Raw genomic sequence first — 21,738 nt, 5'->3', positions numbered from 1 at the left:
CGTTCTGGGCCCTGTTCTTTTTCTGGTTTTCATCAATGATCTCTCCGACTCTCTGGAAAATCCCCTTTATCTCTTTGCTGATGACTCTACCCTCTTCCGTACCATATGGCAGCCCTCAGACCAGCAAGCAGCAGCTTCTTCACTCACTGCAGATCTGGATAAAATCACAAACTGGTCCAACACGTGGAACATGTCTTTCAATCCCGACAAATCTCACACTCTCACTATGTCTCTCCCAAAGGACCGTTGACCCCCAATCTGCTTTGTCAACAATTCTCTGGAAGAAGTCCTTTCTTTCAAGCTTCTGCGTCTCACTATCTGCGATGACCTTCCCTGGGAAAGCCACATTTCAAACCTCACCTCCAAAGCCAATCGCCGACTGGGAATCCTCCATCGTGCAAAGTCCTACCTCGGCCCACCTGAGCTCCTGACCACTTACCAAGCTTTCGTCCGCAACGTGATGGAGTACTGCTCTCTCCTCTGAGCTGGTGCTCCTGCCTCCCACCTTTCTCGGCTTCACGCTGTGGAAAGCAAGGCATTTCGGATCATTGATATCTCCTGCGATGAGGCTGAGACTTTGGGACTCTCACTCTCTCACCGCAGGCTGGTCGGTGGTCTTTCTGTCTTCTACCGTCTCCTCTCCAGCCTCGTCCCCTTCTCTCTCTCTCTCTCTGTGATTTGTCCCCACCACATTTCCGCAGGGTGCTCAAGGTCCGAATGTGGAAAAACGAGACTTCGGAATTAAACACATCGAAATATTTTGAAAATTTTACTCGAGCCGATTTTTGATTTCGGTTTTATTTTACAAATGGTAGTCCTTCACAAATAGGGTGTCTATTTCCCGTCATTTTTTACGAGGAGTTCCAGTTGGCAAAATACGCAATAGGAAAAATCTTGCCAGGCAGAGGAACAATTGTATGTGAACCAATACGTCTTGGCAATGAATCTTCGTCGGTGGATCGGTCAGAATGAAAAGCATCGTATCCAGCGCTTCGATCCTCGTCGCCTTCCGGCTTGTTTATTATTAATAAATCATTTGTCGATTTCCAACCTGTTCCTGTTTGTCCTTTCCTTCCATTGGTTTGGAATTGTCAAAGAGATCAAGAGATACTGCATAAAATAAGAAATGAATTGACCAAATGAAATGTACGCAATTATTCTGAGAGTTGTCAATCTTGGAAATTCCCTGATTGGTTAAAAAGAAAAGAATAATCCAATCATTTTTGCCTTCAATTGTGGTTCAAACATCATTTTTTAAAATCTTTAATCGTTTTTTTTTTTTTAAGATGATGAATCTTTAAAATAAACATCGAGTTCAAAGAGGGTGTGACTTGCGAACAGGAAGATCGAGGAAGTTGAAAGGGAAAGTCCCAAAGTTGCGTGTAACTTTTGTATATGTGGCACACCTATAATGATCTGGAGACAAATGCACTGTTAAAGCAAAAATAACAATGGCTGCAGGTCTGAGAGAATAACTGAGTCAGGAGGAATGTGTGAGTGAAGAGGGTGAATAAGAGAATTAAAGAACCGAGGGAGGAGATTGGTATGCAGATGAGCTTGATGGGAGGATTGGTAAAGAGCTGGCTGAAGTGGATAGGGGATCTGATATGGATGGAGGAATGGGACTTCCGAAGAGAGCAGTCGGGGATAAATGGGTAGACTGTGGGTGAGGTGAATGTGACAGATATGCAAAATAGATGAGATACCTGGATTGAGGTCATAGTAGGTTGTGACGCTAGGAGCAAGAAAGGCGATGCCGAGTGGACGTTTCAGGGTCTGCTCGTCGTAAAAGACCTCAAACTGGTCAGTGTGAATGTGACCAAAAAACTGCCCTGCAATTGTGTTTTCATACCGAAGGAAGAAACTGATAAAATCACAAACGAGCATCGAACAAGCAACAAAGGGGTAAACAAATTTAAACAACTAGTTTACCTGATGCAGCATTGCTTGCTAAAAGCAGGGATCCGTGGCAATTCCAAGTAATGTAAAACGTGATTTCAAGTCCTCAACATTTCCCCAAAGCCTCAACCCCCCCCCCCCCCCCAGTCCCAACTCTGTCCCCGATATACCTCCTCACACTAATTCTGTCTTCCCCTCCCTTCTTCCAGTTCTCAAACCACCCCACCCCAACTGCAAATCCACAACTCCCCCCCCCCACCACAATATTTTTTATACCTTGTATTATCAAAATATGCATTACCTCCATGACCATTTTCTATATCAAATTGCAATCAAAATGTACCTTTCTTTCATGATAGATGACACACTGCTAGTCTTGCCCCAAAGGGGATGTGAGACTTTTGCAATGCCCCTGTGTGCGTGTCTGTGTGTCTCCATGTCTGCATCCATATATTTTTTACTTTAAAAATGTTTTTCTCTGCAACCTCTTGTCCCATGGAGAATATTTTGTGGCTAGCGCATATGTAATAGGTCACATGGTATGGCAACCATATCGAATTAAAGGGAAACATTTGGACATTATTTTCTCCCAAAGCACTCAATGAAAATAAATTTAAACTTTGCATGCCATCAACTCCCCATGGGGAATATAGGGTGATAATGATGATGGCATCGGTGAAGTCATATTCCAGCCAGAATTGGTTGAATTGAAATCTTTACCTGAAAAATCTGAAACGTCTTGCATCTGATCTATGACCAGATGTGAATAAATGATTAAATTTATGACGTTCATAACCCATGCCAAGAAACTACGTGACATATTAGGGTGCGTGGATGATACGGGTACATGGGCCGTAATAGTAGGGTGTTCAGTTAAAGACAGTATATTTGTTCAGAATGAACGTGCGAGGCAAGACAATGCACTCTGTAAATGTTGGTCTAGTTCCATCTGCAAATCTACATAAACCTCCCTTTCTTTGGGAAGTGTACAGACAACAGACCGCTCCCAAAAATAAAAATAGAACCGGGGTTATGTACATCATGTGCATATATATATAATACTTCGTGGTTATATCGCTCAGATAGATTCCAATTGTATTTACCCATAGGCTGACACCAGAGGTCCGATACCTAAGGCCTGTGCCCTACACATACCACAGCCTACAGAACCAAAATGGCACACATATGATTTTTCCAGTTTACAAACGTGGGAGGGAGCATGCCAGCTGTCCAGCCAGTGAGTTTTAACTGGAAGGCTTCAGACGCAAGCAGCCATAAAGACAGCTTCATTACATTTTTAATATGCAAAGTTAAATAATACATAAATAAAATAAAACACAAAAATAGACTGCAGGTCCTGAAGCTCACCTGGGTCAGGAGCAACAGTCACTCAAACCCACCTTAGACCCTGATTTTTTTTAATGCTGTGAACAAACTTTGGTACATCACAGGTGATGAAGGTTGTGGTCAAGTTTCATCAAAATGATGTGAGTGTAGTTTCGGAGAAGAGAACAAATACCTATTTTGTAGGGTCAAACCACTCCCCCCCCCCCCCACCCGTAGACACACTTCATGAGTGCAGATTTTGATGCGGTCAATACACCTTCGTTAGGCATCAGATATGAAGCTTGTGGCCAAGTTTCATCAAAAATCATGTGTTTGGTTCCAGCGATATTGACTGAAGTGTTTACAGACTCACTGACTCGCAGACACCTGCAGACACGACTCGATCGCATAAGCTCATCGGACTAAAGTCCAGGTGAGCTAAAAATTATATGAATAGTCATGAAAAATGAAAATGTCTGTATTTTATTATGTTTTACTTTGATCGATTGAAACAGTTTAAGAGGTAATTATTATTGTTTATGGGAGTTTGCATGTCGTACATGACTGATCACGATTTTTGCTGTAGAATCGTTTGTTGGTTTTAATGCCAGTTGAGTAAAGAGCAGCAAACGTGAAGGAGGTTGATCATCGTAGTAAATATTGTTACGTTTGAGGGGGGGTATGCATTCAAAGGGTAATTAGGATATTTAATTAGGTATGCCATGCTGTTCGAGTGTATCAGGATCTCGATGTAATAAGTAGCAATTCAGTGGTGATAAGTTGTCTAGTAAATGTTCATTTCTTCAAGGGGGAAATGATAATTGTCACGTAATTAGATAGGGACACGGGATGGGGTAAGTGTGTCTGCGTAAACCCCTTTTGGTATTCTCTGGAGGCTGGCCGTGACGTCACAGGACAGGGCTGCGGATGGCTCCGCCCCGTGATCACGATTGGCGGAAGGCGACGGCGGTGGGCCAATAAAACGGCTCGATTGGAAGTGACGAGGACGGGAGGATAAAAAGGTTCTGTTCGGGGTCGAAAAGGAAGAGGAAGATGATCGGGACAAAAAGATCGTGTTTTTTTGGTGTGGAGGCTGTTGCGCGGGAAGCGTACTTGTTGTTGTGCTGATTCGATCGTGTTCTTCATCGTGTCTTGGAGCCTTGCTGAGCCTCGTGCCTCACCTTGGTTGGCTCTGGGGTTCTGCTGACTCGGAGTATGGGGTCGAACGGCGGGCGGACCTGCCTCCCTCTCCTGCTCGCAATTTGGCGCCAGAACTGGTTCCCTGGCGGCTGTGAGCGGACTTGGGCCAGGACCAGGAGGTCGACAGCACCACGGTTTCTCCTGCCCCCCTGACGAGAGCAAGGCCAGCTCGTCCGACGCCGATCCAGGGACAGTTGCGTCCACACCACGGTCCAGCCTGACCACCAGAAGTAGCTACGTTTTGTGTGTGTGTGTGTGTGTGTGTGTGTGTGTGTGTGTGTGTGTGTGTGTGTGTGTGTGTGTGTGTGTGTGTGTGTACTTGGCGCCTTAGAGGGTTTGAGAATTGTATATTCATTGGAATTGTCTGTGTTTTCCCCACGCCCGATCCCACACCATCCCGTCGAATCGCCCCGGATCCCTCTTCTTGCCGAGTTTTGTTATTTCTGGTTAATAATAAAAACAAATAAACATCTTCAACTCAGTGAAAAGTGACTCGTGCCACCTTCCTCGTCCCGTTTGCGGTAGAGCGATTAGAACCGCCATGTTTGGGTTATAAATAAATAAACCGCCTCCATCGTTTCGGCTCATTCTACGTTGGCGGGACTGTTCAAGTCCCGTGGACGTCACAATATTGTACCATAACACAATAGATAAGTCCTGGCAGGAAACAGCATGGCCGAACAAGCTTGGGACTGGAGGTCGTAGGTAGCCAAGGGATGTGCCGAGAATGCCAGACATAAGAGTGAATGGACTGAGAGAAAAGAGAGATTGACGTGTCGTGCTAAGGCAGTGAGACAAAGGAAAGGCAACAACCAAAAAGCACTGTGAGGTCACTTCACTGGAATCGATTTGTAATTCCGCTCGTAGGGATCCTCCCTGCGATACGAGGTCATCTTGCGGGATGCTCAGCGCCTGAGATTCGGCCTCAGTGGGGGCAAATTTGGTTGGCTGGCGCATCATTGGTTTGTGAGTGGTGTTCCTGCAAGGCTTGCGTTTCCCTCGAGCCATTTGTCATGCTGGTGATCCCCAGAGCGAGGCAAGAGCGTCTCCCAGGGATCCAATCCGGTATGCTTTGCACAGAGGTATTAAACAAAGTACCATGTCTCAAAATCAACAACACCATTGTGCTAAACCAATGTTGTACTTCTTCTTGTGACGCTTCACAATCACCTTCGTTGGAAATTAGTTTGACATCGTCAAATCCATCATCACATACCTGATACATCATCTCTCAAAGCACCTGCACAGTGAAGACAGCCCTGCATCGAGTTAAGAGATTGTGAACTGATGCATTTCATGAAATGTTTCAATGAATGTGTTTAGTTGGATGGGTTTAAGATGCACGTGAGTAAATTGCACAAATTTCAAACAAATAGTTAGTTTTATATTACCTACACGATGACGCGAGTGCTGTTCAACTAGTTTTTGGTTAAACGGCTCGTGAGACTGAGGGTGTGGTTATCTCAGTACAACCTGCGAGTGATGATAACCCCTGAGCATGTGATAATATTATAACAAGGCATTACGGGAGATTCCAAGACGAGACAAGGTGTAACAAGTTAATAATTTCTACTGAACAGACTGATGGGCCCACTCGTGAGATTTCCCCCCCATTAAGAAGCGAGGATTTGTGGCTCGGTATAATTGGCCCATCTCGCGAATGGAGGAAAACACTCGAAAATTGCCCAATCAATCCAATCATTTGCATTGGGGGAAATAGTCCAATTCTGTCGATGAAACAAGACAGAATGTCTGTAATTTCCTAAGGACATACCCCATAGACCCCAAGGATCACTTTGTATATGTCATTCACAATGATGATGAGCCCACCTGTTGACGATACGGTAGTAGTTCCAACTCCAGGTTTTGTGACACAGCCCTGGTGGCATGTGCCCAATGACGTGCACCTGTCACACAGAAAAAGCACATCATTGCAACTGGCATCGTATTCTGCTTGCCAAGGTTACCATCTGCAGCATACAAAGCTGTTTTCATACCAAGGTTTCTTCTGCACGTGCAGTCAACTCGAGACTACCAATGGATTCCTCTCCTCTCCCAAAGTGCCTCAAGTCAGTATTTGGCTGAGTCTTGTTCCTCATCCATGAATCCATCCATGGGGACCATACTCTGTGCAGAGCATTGGTGCTGCCTAATTAGTCTGCTTTGCTACTGGGCATAATCCTGGATGGGTCGCCACTCCGACACGGAATACCAGCAAGCTGGCACTCATTTTGCCAACCACGGAAGTATGACAAGCAGAGTCAACCCCACCTGGTATGAATTCAACAGTGAGTGGGATTTGAACTTAGGATCCAAGGATCCCAAGCCCACCACCCTAACCATGAAGCAAACTTCATGCATCGCATCATCCGTGAATGATATTTCAGATACCCGAGAAAACGCCCTCTTCCTCTTTGCGGATCACTCCACAATATGCCAAGCAGCACCACATTCCATAAATAGGGAGGCAGATAGTTAAGCGAACCCACCCGTCTATTTCCATGGTCAGCCACTGGAAGATGTTCAGTACCTTTCATCGTATATGCCTCACAATCAGCTGTGACCTCTCCTGTACTGACACCAAATCAAACCTGGACTGAAAGTCAACGGCCGGCTGGGAAACCTCCAACGTTCAGTCATTCCTCGAAAAATAAGAACTACTCACAGCCTATAGACACAGGGCCTTTGTCCGTAGCTCACTGGAGTACCACTCACACGATGGGATGGTGACCCCATCTGTCTCTCTTGGATTCTATGGTTAAATCTTCAGCTCAATCTCCTGTGATGAAACAGAAGTACAAGGCCTGTTGCTCTTGCATCACAGACAAGCTATTGGGCCGTTTTTTAACTGCCTCCTCCAATCTTGCTCCCTCTCTCAGCCCTCCGACCTTCCCCCAGCTCCAATAACACCTCTTCATGAAACTCCCAAAATCCACTCTTTTGTTCCCCTTTTTCCTGTTTGTGAAACCACCTGAGACTGCTCAATTCCCATTCTTCCCTCAAGCGATTCATGTTGGTGGTTCATCACCATCTTATGTGACCTAACCCTAACCCTAACCCTAACCCACCAAGCCTGTACTCACAAACCACAAATCACAAGCATTATCCACAAGGATGCCAATATTTTGGAAAATGTTGCGTGAGGAAGGGGAGGGAGATTTTGGGATGAAAGCATTTATATTACAAAACTGGTACGGAAGAACCACGGGTAGCCTGCAAATGAGATCTCACCTGATGGTATGAAGGGGCATCATGAGGCAGCCACCGTGACCATTTCGAAGCCATATCCTCATAAAGCCAAGAAGAAGAGAGATTCCCGGTGATAAATGGTGGTGGGAAGCTATTGACCCCGGGGTGCTCTCATGGTTGCCGACAGCAGGGAAGACCCTGACGTGAGCACCAAAATGCTGCCAAAAAAGCGCCGTGACTTTGTCCAGTGCTGTCAGCTGGTCTCTCCGTGTCTGTTGCCAGATGTTGTGTGCTGGGATGTCTCCGGTCCAGTAAAACAAAATCGAAGGTCTCATTTGTGGCGATGTGCTGCAACATACTTTCGATCGTACGCATGGGCACGTCACATTTCCTGCGGTCTCCCCAGTAGCCTGCACCCACAGCACCTGGAGTAGGAAGGCCATCATCCTTGCGACAGCACAATGGTTCACCACACTCAGCATTGGACTCAGGTATTGCGTTTGGGTCCGCTTGCTTGCTTGTTTGTTTGTTTGTTTGTTTGTTCGCACAGAACTTTCGTATTATTCTCTGGAACCGCTTGTCGGATTGAGACAAACTTTTCACCAGAAGTGCAACTACTCATGTAGAATGTTTTAATGATAATTATGTCATAGGTCACGTGGTGTGGTCGCCATATTGGAAAAATGGAAAAAAACTTTGGACCTCTGTATCTCTGAAACTACACCAAGGGAAAAATTCAGACTTGTAACATGGCAACGACTCTGATGGGGAATGAGTGATTTTTTTTTATGACGTCAAAGGTGCCTTCGTTATGACGTCAAAATTGCATATGTCGAACGCTACATCCGATCAGTATGAAAAAAAAGAAGAAAAAAAAAGTCCACAAATAATTTTGATGACATCATCAGTCACATGATTCGGCAGCCATATAGTTTTTTTTTTCTGAACACCTTCAAAAATCTTCTCTGAAATGGCTGAACGGATCGAGGTGAAACTTTACACGTATGACCGCCTATCCACGAGGAACAAAAGGTTCATACATATGATGTCATTGGTCACATGATTTTGCAGCCATATTGGATTTACCCTAAAACAAAAAAAAAGATTCTCTTCTTCTCCAGAACAGCGAGACAGATTGAGAGGAAACTTCACACAGAATGTTGCATTTTCACATTTTGTTGCGTTACAGCCTGAATTTAAATCCGGATCCGGATCTTCACCAAATATTTAAACAATTCTTCCTTGTCACACACCGAGCATGTCCACCAATTTTTGTCTGACTCCATCCTCAACTTTTTGAGATATCCTGCACACAAACAAAGAAAAACAGTGAGAAAAGGGTGAAAACATAACCTCCTTCACCTTCGGTGGCAGAGGTAAAAAATACAAAAAAATAGATTGACAATTTTGTGACCTTAACCTTTTGACCTCAAAAACAATCAGCTTCCAGCGTTTTATTGGTGAACCAATTCAGTTACCGAATATGCAAACCCTGCTGAAATTTCAAATCAATCAAATTAAAAATAATAATAATAATAAAAAGATAGTTATATGAGACCTTGAACTTTGAGCTTTTGACCAAAATATTAACTTAATTTCTCCATATTCTCAGAATAAAGCTTTGTTGAAAATTTGATGACAAAAGCCAAAATGGTAAAAAAAAAAAAAAAAGTTATGGGACTGGCACAACGCACCACAAATGCACACGCGATTGCAAAACCCAGTCTCCAGCTGCACAAGGGATGGGCTAACTGGAACAGCACTTGGTAGAGTACATACCTCTAGGTTAGGCTTAACAGTTTACATTTTGTCTCCCACCGATAGGCCGGATCTGCTGACCTGAACCAAAATCTAATTGGCTTATTCTTTGTCATCTCTCTCCCCAACTCATCCACCAAGTTTCGTCCAAATCCGTCAACAACTTTTTTCAGATATTGTGCTATATATATACAGTGGAAAATCGATATAACGCTCACCGGTGGGGTCCAAAGCGACTCGGGCGTTATAAATAAAAAAATATTTTATATTACATACAAACCAGAGCCAAAACACGTGGACATGTCCGTCCGCCATCTTGGATTGTTGGGGTTGATGACGAAGCGGTCAAGTTATTTTCTTTTCTTTTTTTTTTAAACAAGAAACAAACACAGGAATTGAATGCATATAGAATATATTTTATTTTTTTTATGTGCAATCGAACATTACTTACAAAATAAAAAATACAAAATGTACATTATCACATAAATCGGTAAAATATTTTCGCTTCCTTAATCACAAAGCAGATACGGAATTTATATCTTGAAGAATTCGGAATTTATTTCTTGTAGAAATCGGTGATCTTGGTTGGTTTCATGGATGCTCTTGAGAGTCTTCGGGTGTCATCCAGAAGGATTTTAACCTGGAGTATCTTCAAACGAAGATTGGGGCATTCCTGCTCATCCAAGGACTCCAACCAACGAAGACCATAAAGGAAAGACTGTTCAGCTTTGGAGTGGAGAGGCTGGGGGAGAGGTTCGACTGGTGCCTCTTCTTCTTCTGACTCCTCTGGGGGTTCCTCTTCCTCTCCAGTTGACAGCTGTTCTTCTCTGAGCAGTTCTTCAGCCAGGTCTCTTTCTTCGAGATCAACCCAGGCCTGGAGAGCATCAAGAGCTGATGTGCCAGGGGCGAGGTTGAGGGCCGTGATGGCAGACCTGCCCACCTCCTCCTTGGAGAACCCATTGAAGTCTTCTTCATTATCAGACTTGGGAGGACCTAGGCCTTTCCTCCAGCAGTTAATGATGGTGTCCTTGGTGACCTTCTTCCAGGCTGGCCCTGCAAACTCCATCGTCTTCTTAACGTCCGTGGCCTTGAGGAAGACGGTCATCTCTTTCTGCTCCCTGGCCATAGCTTCGAAAAATTGATCTTTGTGGAATAGCTTGAAACAGTTGATGACCCCCTGGTCCAAAGGCTGGATCTTGCTGGTGGTGTTCTTGGGCATAAAAGAAGCGAAGATCTTCCCATCCTTGGACTTTAAGATGTCTCCTGATGGATGAGATGGGGCATTGTCAATCAGGAGGAAAGCTTTCTCTTCTTGCCCAAGCTTTCTCAGGTGCTTCCGCAAAGTAGGGCAGAACCTCTGGAAGAACCAGTCCTTGAAACAGGCTCCTGTCATCCAAGCCTTCCTGGTGTTGGTGTAAATGCAGGGAAGGAGGGATCTGTTGACATGGTGTAGACACCTGGGGTTTAGTGACTTCCCTATGACCAACGGGGTCATCTTCAGAGACCCTGACCTGTTGGCACAGAGAAGGAGGCTAACTTTGTCCTTTGGCTTCTTGTGTCCAGTCTTTCTTGATGGGTTGTCATCCAGGTCCATAGTTCTATCTGGAGGGGTCTTGTAGTACAGACCAGTTTCATCTGCATTGAAAACCTGGTCTTCTGTGAAGTTGTTGTCTTCGATTAGTTCATTGAAGACAGAGAGGTAGTTCTTGGCAGATTCAAGGTCTGCAGACTTGGCCTCTCCATGTTGTTGGTTCATGTGGACCCCATATCGATCCTGCCAGCATTGCAGTCACCCCCTGGTTAAGCTGTAGTTAGCATCTTCACCTCTCTCTTCCTTGTGAAGATCCTTGTTGATCTTCTTGGCCTGATGAAGGAGGATGGTGCCTGAGATGGGTATGTCAAGCTCTCCATACTTGCAGAAGCAATTGAATAGTTCCTGGTCCAACTCCTGATCCCTCCCAAGCTTGACCCTCTTCCTCTTCATCACTTCATTGGAGTTGACAGTGACAATGAAGCTCTTGATGTTCTCTTCATCCTTCAACCATCCTCTTAGAGTTGAACCGGCGATGCCTGTATCCTTGCTGATGGTCGCTTGAGTTTCACCATTCCGTATCCGTTTAATTATGTGGAGCTTCTCCTCTATGGAATAACACTTCCGCTTCGGCATGGCGGCGCTGAACTGAACAGAGCAAACAAAACTAACAAATTTGAAGATTTCTCGGCTGGTCGGTGATGAAGATGTCGATGAACTGGTACAGGAGATGTAACGGGAGCTTAGATTTAAGTTGTTGACAACTCTTCCGAAAGGATGTGGGCGGTAGAGCACGCGAACATTAGTTAATCTTGTACAGTACTGCACTTACGTTGTGTACTGTGTTGTATGGTGTTAGAAGGGAACATGAACGTGAGTTACAGGAGATACGGATGCCATGATGATTTGAATTGAATTGATTTTGTTCATCTCAGCTTCGCCATTTATACGGGAAAGGTGCGAGAAGATGACAGCTCGTGAGTATTTTCACACCAGATGTCAACTCAACACAGGGCGATGACAGCTTGAATTTTTTTTCGCCAATTAGCGCTATTTTGGACTAACTTTGTCTCTATTTTCTCACTTTTTCGCTTTAAACACAAAATAGTGGTATTTTTGGCGGTCCAAGGTGTATGAGTATTATATCAGTACAAGCGTGAAAACGCTTAGCGTTATATCGATTTTCCACTGTAGTTTTTGGCCCCATCTCTCAATGGTGAAACAAAGACAAACAAACAGTCCACCTTCCTTGGCAGAGGCAACAAGAAGCCGATACTCTAGGTCCCCCTCCTTGTTGGTGGTATGAGGAATCCATCTGTGTAATATGAAAGTTAAATGTTGAAGTTTTCGAAATACCGTGTACACAAGCCAAGTTAATGGGATGGTTGCCATGGCAATATAATTCCGCCAATCACAGCCGTGATGTAATCAGATTGAGATAATGGCATCAGGAAGAGATATCTGCAATATGAAAGCTAAATATTCAACGTTTTTTGTAATATCGTGCACAAAAGTACATGGACGGATGATCGGTTGATCGGACCTTATTTTCATGTCCCCGTCTCCGATCTTGTCAAAGGGTTGGGGGATAATAAACAGATTATGATTAGATGCTTGTACCTCCTGCTGGAGCCTTATGGGGTGACTGAGGAGGTTAAAGACCCAGAAGTGGTTTACCAATGGACACTGGCAAATCTTAACACGATTGGCCCAAAATATTGGCACCCTTACACTTTGTTTTCAAATAATTCACCATTTCTTCCAGAAAATTGTTGAAACTAAAAATATATATATTTCTTTGGTTTGCAGTGGAAAGAAACAAAAAAGCTGTAGAAATTACTAAGTCTTAGCTTATTCCACACACAAATTCTAAAATGGCCCAGACAATATTATTGGCACCTTTTAGAAGTTGTTAGAAATAATTGGATTTCAAGCAGGTGATTCTCCTTTACTTTGGAATTGAACTCACCCGTGGTGAGTTGCAGGTGCCTGTAATATAAAAATCACTCAATCAACCAGTTTGAATAGAGAGGAGTCATTCTGCTGTTTTGTGTCACTGTGTATACCGCAATGAGCATGGGGAAAAGAAAGTAAAACAGAGAATTGTCTGAGGAGGTCAGACACAAGATTGTAGCCAAGCATGGACAATCTCAAGGCTACAAGTCCATCTCCGGACAACTTGATGTTCCTGTATCCACCGTACACAATGTTATCAGGAAGTTTAAGGCCCATCGCACTGTATCCAACCTCCCTGGACGTGGCCGCAAGAGAAAACTTGATCGAAGATTGCAGCGAAGGATTGTTCAAATGGTGGAGAAAGCACCTTGATCAACTGCCAAACAGATTCAAGCTCACCTTCAGACACAAGGTTCAACAGTTTCAACTCACCATTCGTCACCAACTCAATGAAAGGGGGTTCTATGGTAGGAGACCCATGAGGACCCCACCACTGAGACAGAAAGACATAAGAAAGCCCGACTGGAGAAAGCCCAATACACACCTGAACAAGCCAAAATCCTTCTGGGAGAACGTCCTGAAGACAGATGACACCAAATTAGAGCTTTTTGGTAAAGCACATCATCTCTGTTTACAGAAAACAAAATGAAGCCTTCAAAGAAAAGAACACCTTCCCTACAGTCAAACATGGAGGAAGTTCAGTGATGTTTTGGGGTTACTGTGCTGCCTCTGGCACTGGGTGCCTTGAATGTGTGCATGGCATCATGAAATCAGAAGATTACCAAGGTATTTTGTAGTGTAATGTTCAACCCAGTGTCAGAAAGCTGGGTATCTGTTGAAGGTCATGGGTCTTGCAGCAGGTCAATGACCCCAAACACACTTCATAAACTAGAGGGGGAGCACTCGGTAGAGTGCAAAACCTCCGCCGCCAATACTGCTGGGTCACTTAAGTGAACCTGATATTTTTTTGTCATTTTTTTTTTAAATATTCGACATTTTTTTGAAAAAAAGTTGCAAAATTTTCTGTTTTTTTTTTTTTGGACCAAGTCCAAAATCTAATGGCATGATCATTGGACCATACCTAATCCCCCCACCAAGTTTCGTCGAAATCCGTCCAGGTGTTTTTCCGTAATACTGTTCACAAACAAACAAACCAACAGACAGGGGTGAAAACAGTAACCTCCATCCATCTTCGATGGCGGAGGTTAATCACCCAGGAATGGATCAAGACAAAACGCTGGACTGTTCTGAAGTGGCCAGCAATGAGTCCAGATCTAAATCACATTGAACACCTCTGGGGAGATCTGAAAACAGCAGTTGGGAGAAGGCACCCTTCAAATCTGGGAGAACTGGAGCAGTTTACACAAGAAGAGTGGGACAAACTGCCACTAGAGGAGGAGGAGGAGGAGGAAGCTCATTCTTGGCTATAGGAAGTGCTTGACTGCAGTTATTTTGTCCAAAGGTTGCGCTTCCAAATATTTAGTTGAGGGTGTTTATAATTTTGTCAATGCCATTTCTTTTTATTTCCTGATTTAAAAGGGTATATTAAGTTCTGAATCAAAAACAAAGGTTCTATTATATTAACAGTGAAATAAGGAATTGGAGACAAAATACTTTTGTCAATTTCAACTTATTTTTGAGAAATTGTGAGTTATTTGAAAAAAGTGCAAGGGTGCCAATATTTTTGGCCACGACTGGATGGGGAATTACATCACATGCCACGTACAATGTGGGTCGAGCTCACACCAATATAGTGCAATGTTATTGCACAATATTACTGAACCACTCTAGTTATCAATATTACAGCAAGGCTAAAAGACATAAATAATAAATAAAATCGAAATCGGTCAATCCAAACAGAGACCCAATCAGGTTTTAGCTATTCAAGGGCATGATTATTATTATTCAGCATTCAAGGGATCAACACATTGATGAGAATATATACGAGGTCAGAGTACAGTTTGAACGATACCTCTTTATAAGCCGCATCCCAGTGCACGTCGGTGATAAACAAAATCCGATCAACAGGTGTGCCAGGTGGTGGTGGAACAGGAGGGCGCACCGGCGATTTGGGCACTCCTGGGAATTGCACGGTCCAGTTGCTGGCACCACTGTTCCAGTGGCCGCACGATTCACCGAGGAGGAGGCCGCAGGCGGAGCCAGGCGACAGCAGTGAGCGGACCAGCACAGTGAGGACGTCGTGGCGGAATAACTGCATGGTGTCCGTACATACCTGATCGGGGGTTGTGGAACCAGCACAGCAGAGTAAAAATCATACTTCTCACATAAACAAGTGGCACAATCCATGTGTTTTGAAGATGTAGGTCAAATATCATACACGTGCAACAGAGAACTTCGGACCACTACGCTTCCATTTTAGGGGAAAACAAACAATCAATCCATGGGGTAACAAACAATTAATCCATGGGGCAACAAGGGCATGTATGGTAAACGATAACACTGGGCTGCATTTGAAATATTTTTTTCAGAGGTCTGGGTTTTCTCAACGGTTCTTGTATGTTTTTTGCATGCTGAATTCAGAAATGTATCTAATTTCGCTCAATCAGGTCAAGTTTTAATGCTATCTCAATTTTAAGGAAAAAATAATCAATTTTTGTTTTTTTAATGAGCATTTTTTAAATTCAAAATCAGACTTACATTGACAGAAAATGTACAAACTATATAGAAAATGACACACTCGCTTGCGAGACGCGGCTAAAAAGGTTCATCCTTCAACTAGAACGGGCACTCATAGAGCGCATACCTTCGCCGCCACTACTTTTTTGTTCTTGATATGAGTGTGGGGAACTGGTTTCATATGAATGGTCTTATGACACAAACCACATATCTATAATGTCATGACCCCCCCCCCCGACTTTCGGGGGCTACGGACTAAACAACAATCAACTCACGTCGTTTTGGCGAGTCCTCACTCGCAAGCTCGGTGAATACAACGTTTCAACAAGAGAAGGTAATCTCGTTTGATGCTGGTTTCATGCAAATCGAATAACAATTGACTGAGTTATGCCAAAAACCGCATATTTTTTAATGGCGTGACCCCCCCTCCCCCGACATTTTACGCCAACCGGTGACATGTGTCATGACGTCATTGTGTCACAAGATTGGGCATTAAATTCTGAACATTTTGGTGCTGGGTTCATGTAAAGCGGACAAGAATTGACCGCGTTATGACAAAAACCGCATATTTTTTAATGGCGTGATCCCCCCTCCCCCGACATTTTACCCCAACCGGTGACATGTGTTATGATGTCATTGTGTCACAAGATTGGGCATTAAATTCTGAACATTTTGGTGTTGGGTTCATGTAAAGCGGACAAGAATTGACCGCGTTATGACAAAAACCGAATATTTTTCAAGGTCGTGACCCCCCTGACTTTTGACCCCTAACCGGTAACAAAAGTATGGGCGTCATTGCGTCATATTGCATATCACAAGATGAGGCGTTGAATTCTGAACATTTTGGCGTTAGTTGCATGCAAATTGAATAAAAATTGACCGTGTTATCGTAAAAAGACGATTTTGACCTTTTCGTGACCTTGACCTTGACCTTTGACCCGAACGATCCCAAAATCTAATCGAATGCTTCCTGGCTAATAACCAATCATCCCACCAAATTTCATGCAATTCGGTTTAATACTTTTTGAGTTATACGAATCACAAGATTACAAACAAATAAATAAATAAATAAATAATCCCACCAAAACATAACCTTTCGCAGAATGTGAAGGTAATTAATTATCTTGCCAAAACGAAGTTTTTGCAAGATATGTAAGTCAGCTTGTATGTTTTTTTTTTTTTGTCTGTAATCACGTATAAAAAATTCTGCAGAGCACAGTTATCATTGGAAATTTTTGTAACTTCGCATATCAGAGGCCTATAGAGGTCCCTTTCAGCGCACAAAATTTTGAAGGTCAAGGTCAAAGGTCAAAGGTCACGTTGTCGCAAATCAGGGGAGTCTACGAAACCCTTATTTTTTGAGTAATTTTGATCGGATCGTCTTCAAACTTCATGGGAATATAGTTCATGGTCTGGCGCTCAGCTGATTAATTTTTGGTGGCGATTGGCCTTGACCTTCATATGTTTTTTTTTTTTTTGGTCTGTAATCACGTATAAATCACTCTGCAGAGCACGCCGACCAAAACATAACCTTTCACAGAATGCGAAGGTAATAATAGGAAACATAAACCAACAACTTCCCCATAGGGTGTCATGTGGTACTTAAATAAATCAACATTACAACTAACTTATTGAATAACTGAATGAAACACGATCGTTAGGGTGTTCATGTGTTTTTTTCATGCATTTTCCCCCCTCGCATCCCCACCACCTTCTCTCCTCACAAACACCACCACCACCACCACCTTCTCTCCTCACAAACACCAACACCAACACCTTCCCCCAAACAGCCCCATGCCTAACCACCTCACCACCAAACACTACCAAGGCTCACCAGCAACCTCACCCCCAACATACCTCACCACCAACCTCACCCGCATATCTCACCACCAACCTCACGCACATACATCACCACCAACCTCACCCCCATACCTCACCCCATACCTCACCACCAACCTCACCCCCATACCTCACCCCCATACCTCACCTCCATACCTCACACCTCACCACCAACCTCACCCCATACCTCACCACCAACCTCACCCCCAAACACTCGTGCGAGCATTCCACACCATCCATACTCCACCACCAAAAATTCCTCGGCATCCCACCAACCACACCGTGCTATCGGCGATGTGCAGGCGGATACACAGCTTGCTCAGTGCCGAGGCCACGGCGTTCTCGCCAGACTCGAGTCGGAGCGCCGTGTCCAGGGTCCACACTGCAGCGCGGCACAGGTCACACACAGGTCCATCGGGATTCGTGCGGCTCCACCGGCCGGGAGTGTCCGGCAGGCAGCACGACCATAAGTAGTGGAGCCAAGACGAGTACACGATGCTCCATGATCGGCGAGGACACGGTCTTCTACTGGTGGGGTTCGCATCCGACAAATCATAAAGATAAGCACACCCTCCCCCTCCCCCTCCACCTCCACCTCCACTTTTTTTTTTTGTTTCTTCCTTTTCCCCAAATGAAACCACGTTTCCTCTTATTTAATAAATAAATCCTCTACTTTCTGAGTTTCCTCAGTGCTAATTCCCTTTTGATATAACAAATAAATTAAGTAAGTACCCTGTACTGTACGAACATTGTGTACTGTACTGTATTTACGAGAGGGCAATGGTCAAAGACGGTCATACCAACTATTCCGTCATGGCCGCCATGTGGTGTACGAACAAAGTCACCCTAGATCTCAACTCGAGAGCAACACAATGCCCAGAAATTTTCGGATATCTAGGTCTGGGAGGTATGCTACGGATAGGGTGAGCATTTTCCTGGTTTTATCGAGGACAGTCCTGTTTTCTGCCACTCTGTCCGATAATGATAAACCCCCTGACGCCTTTATGACCATTTTTCTTTTGAGCCAATCAACCTTTCGACTCACGATTTAAATTTTGATTGTTGGTCTTAATTTATTGACATATTTCTCATTTAAATTATTCCCGCGTTTGTATTGTTACTGCGAATCCCAATGAAGGTCCGATTTGTCACGTTTCCTAATGACGTCATTACGTGATGGGCGATGGCTGCTTGTTTGATGCTGTCGAACGTTCGTCTTCAAAATCAGTTTGACGTCACCGTTAATTCAAAACGCCGAAGCAAAAGTCGTCCTTCAACTCAGAATGGTCGAAAGAACGATGCGAGAAGAGTGAGGCAAGGTATCTGAAACTTTTTAGCAGAGCCAGGATATATTTGTGATGTCACTAAGTTTGAATCTAAAATGGATATTATCGTATGTTCCACCCATGTTTTTCTTCATGCATATTTATGTTCCACCCATGTTTTTCCTCCTGCATATTCATATTTTTCCTCATGCATATTTATGCTCCACCCATGATTTTCCTCATGCATATTCATATTTTTCCTCATGCATATTCATATTTTTCCTCATGCATATTTATGCTCCGCCCATGTTTTTCCTCCTGCATATTCATATTTTTCCTCATGCATATTCATGTTTTTCCTCATGCATATTTATGCTCCACCCATGATTTTCCTCATGCATATTCATGATTTTCCTCATGCATATTCATGTTTTTCCTCATCCATATTTATGCTCCACCCATGATTTTCCTCATGCATATTCATGATTTTCCTCATGCATATTCATGTTTTTCCTCATGCATATTTATGCTCCACCCATGATTTTCCTCATGCATATTCATGATTTTCCTCATGCATATTCATGTTTTTCCTCATCCATATTTATGCTCCACCCATGATTTTCCTCATGCATATTCATATTTTTCCTCATGCATATTTATGCCCCACCCATGATTTTCCTCATGCATATTCATAATTTTCCTCATGCATATTCATGTTTTTCCTCATGCATATTTATGCTCCACCCATGATTTTCCTCATGCATATTCATATTTTTCCTCATGCATATTTATGCTCTGCCCATGTTTTTCCTCATCCATAATTATGGATTTTTTTTACGTTTTTTACCGTCAGTACTTGTCCAGGGTGTTTTTAAAATAAAGTAAAAGTGATTTAAACCTCTAAGTGTTGGTAAGCTGCCTGGAGCATTCTTTCTTCAAATAATCGGTACACGTAGGCCGTTCCAGGATAACATTTCAGGAACATTAAGAGAATCGGCGCCAACATGTTCTCAATACCATGTAGCAAGAACGGTTTATCTAATGATGACCACAGCTTGGCGAAACCAGAGGAACAGTCTGGAAGTAGACCGTAAGAAAGCAGAACTCCAGCTCTGCTTTCATTTTCAGAGAATGCAAATTCAGACATGTCTACATTCACTTCCTGGGAACCAAAATAAACTTCTGAATGATTAGAGAAAAGGACAGAAATATAAACACCCATCGATCCTAGAATGGAGCACACATTTCACATTTTGGTAGTTTTCATAACTGTGGTCATTATGAATTAGCACTGAATTTAATAAATAAATAAAAATCACTGAGCACGAAATGCAACTGTCCACTATTCTTGAGGCCCCTATAGATGGCCAAACTAGTTACAGAGGAGGCCTTCTGCTGGATCTTCTTCCAGGTTAATTGGTCATAGTTGGAGGTCTTTATTCGTCTTGCAGGAGCTTTGGTCAGACCAAAGGACATCTGCAGGTATTCATACAAGCCACCTGTTCCCACTTGTAACACTGTCTCTTCAATAGCACATTCAGCCACTGGGATTTGGTGAAATCTATAGGCAACGTCGAGGCTGTAGAAAAGCTTGGCACCTGGCAAGGCGTCGAGGGCTTCTTCGATGTGGGGCAGAGGATAAGTGTCCGTTCTTGTTTTAGCATTCAAAGCTCCATGGTCATAGCACAACTGAAGGCTACCATCCTTCTTCTGGGCAAGTACAACTGGGGATGCATACGGGCTCCCATATAGAACTCTCCCGTATGATGCCAGTATCCAGTGCTTTCCTCAATTACTCTCTAACTTCTGTCCACTAGAAAGGTGGCACTCTATGATGGGCCATCCGGATTGGTTGATCACCACTACTGTAGATTCGGTGTTGTATCTCTTGACGAAACCCAAGGTCTTCATCAGATGAGCTAAAAGTCTCAATGTTGAGACAAAACTTCCTTCATTTCCGCCTCATGGTATTCGGAAATATTGACTCCAACATCCATTCTAGATAACAACTGTTGAGCTGGATGAGGTTGTAACATACATTTGTCACCATAACCTCTGACCTCGACCTCATTTACACAGACTGACACTAACTCAACCTGAGGCTCTCTCTCTCTCTCTCAGCTGAAGAAAGTCAATCTTATTGGGTGCTTGGTTATAAGTACACATCTTGCTCAGAAAAGTTAGTTATCTCTCCTGGAATAACACCTGTAGCACCAACTGTCACTAGTGGAGGACCGATACAAACGCCATCTGGGAGAACTTCACCTATATTTGCATGTTCTACAAAACCACAAAAATCAGATCTGGCTGAAGGCTTAATGGATCACTGTACAGCAACACCAGAACGAGCGGGAAGCAAAACAGGTTTTTTTTATCTGCCACTCTAACTTTACACCTATCTACATTTACCTTACAGGAAACTCTAGTTTCCTCATACATAGCTATAAGTCTGCCAATCCTTGTGCTCAGTGCCAGAAACATTTTTACAATTGGATAGTTCTTGAAAAACATTAGACCCAATTATAACCAGCACTTCCTGTTTGTGTTGTGCCATGGAACCTTGAATAGCATTCATGACAAGGAACACCATATTTGGGAATATACAGGCCAAAAGCTTCAAATTCACCTGAGTGTAGCCCACAAATGGAATATCCTGTCCATCAGCGAGATGGATCCTAATCAATGACCGCATCAGTCAAGCCTCTATTTACTAGAAATTGCTTGAAGGAAGACTCCATCATCGTTGATACCTGTGCACCTGTGCCTAACAGACACCTGACTTGCACTCCATCTAACTCTAGAAAGGATTCCGGACATTCTCCAATAGTGTTAAGCAGAAGTGAGCCTACTTCCAGTGAACCTGCAGTGTGGCTCTCCATAATAAGTTCTACTTGTTGAAATCTTACGATTCAGCTGTGGACAGTTCCTCTTTATGTGGTTAGGTGAGTTACAGTAACAGCAACGCCAATCAAATGACCGTGTAGCCTTTTTTTTGTATACACTGTCGAGGCTCGGAGGAGAGCGAACACACAGAACATACCACAAGGAGAGCAGGAGACAAGAGAGGGTTGAAGGAAAAGAAAAAAAACAGTGTGGAACAGAGAAATGAGGAGATCTGTGGAAGGGAGAGGGATGGGG

The 21,738-nt window shown here is 43.5% G+C and overlaps 1 protein-coding gene and 2 pseudogenes across 3 annotated transcripts in view; 1 reads left to right on the top strand and 2 right to left on the bottom strand.

Moving 5' to 3' along the window:
* The window catches only part of LOC147006636 (uncharacterized), a 40,377-nt gene that overhangs the window by 16,999 nt on the left and 1,640 nt on the right, over positions 1-21,738 (top strand). The window lies entirely within an intron of this gene.
* On the bottom strand, positions 1,671-8,288 carry LOC147006638 (sphingomyelin phosphodiesterase-like; annotated as a pseudogene). The gene is made up of 4 exons (XR_015054679.1): positions 8,273-8,288; positions 7,657-8,228; positions 6,256-6,332; positions 1,671-1,832 (listed from the first exon to the last, which is right to left on the bottom strand). The product of XR_015054679.1 is annotated as a sphingomyelin phosphodiesterase-like (transcript).
* Positions 8,224-21,479, bottom strand: LOC147006637 (uncharacterized; annotated as a pseudogene). Its single transcript, XR_015054697.1, has 7 exons — positions 21,359-21,479; positions 19,920-20,324; positions 19,618-19,782; positions 18,068-18,096; positions 17,617-17,860; positions 14,832-15,092; positions 8,224-13,436 (listed from the first exon to the last, which is right to left on the bottom strand). The product of XR_015054697.1 is annotated as an uncharacterized LOC147006637 (transcript).

This window comes from Eptatretus burgeri, unplaced genomic scaffold, assembly GCF_056783735.1.
Source record: "Eptatretus burgeri isolate ZD-2024b unplaced genomic scaffold, Ebu_testis_v1 Ebu_testis_scaffold_3158, whole genome shotgun sequence".
Taxonomy (NCBI): Eukaryota; Metazoa; Chordata; class Myxini; order Myxiniformes; family Myxinidae; genus Eptatretus; species Eptatretus burgeri.
Note: the sequence above shows the minus strand (reverse complement) of the source record. Positions and strands in the feature narration are given on the sequence as shown.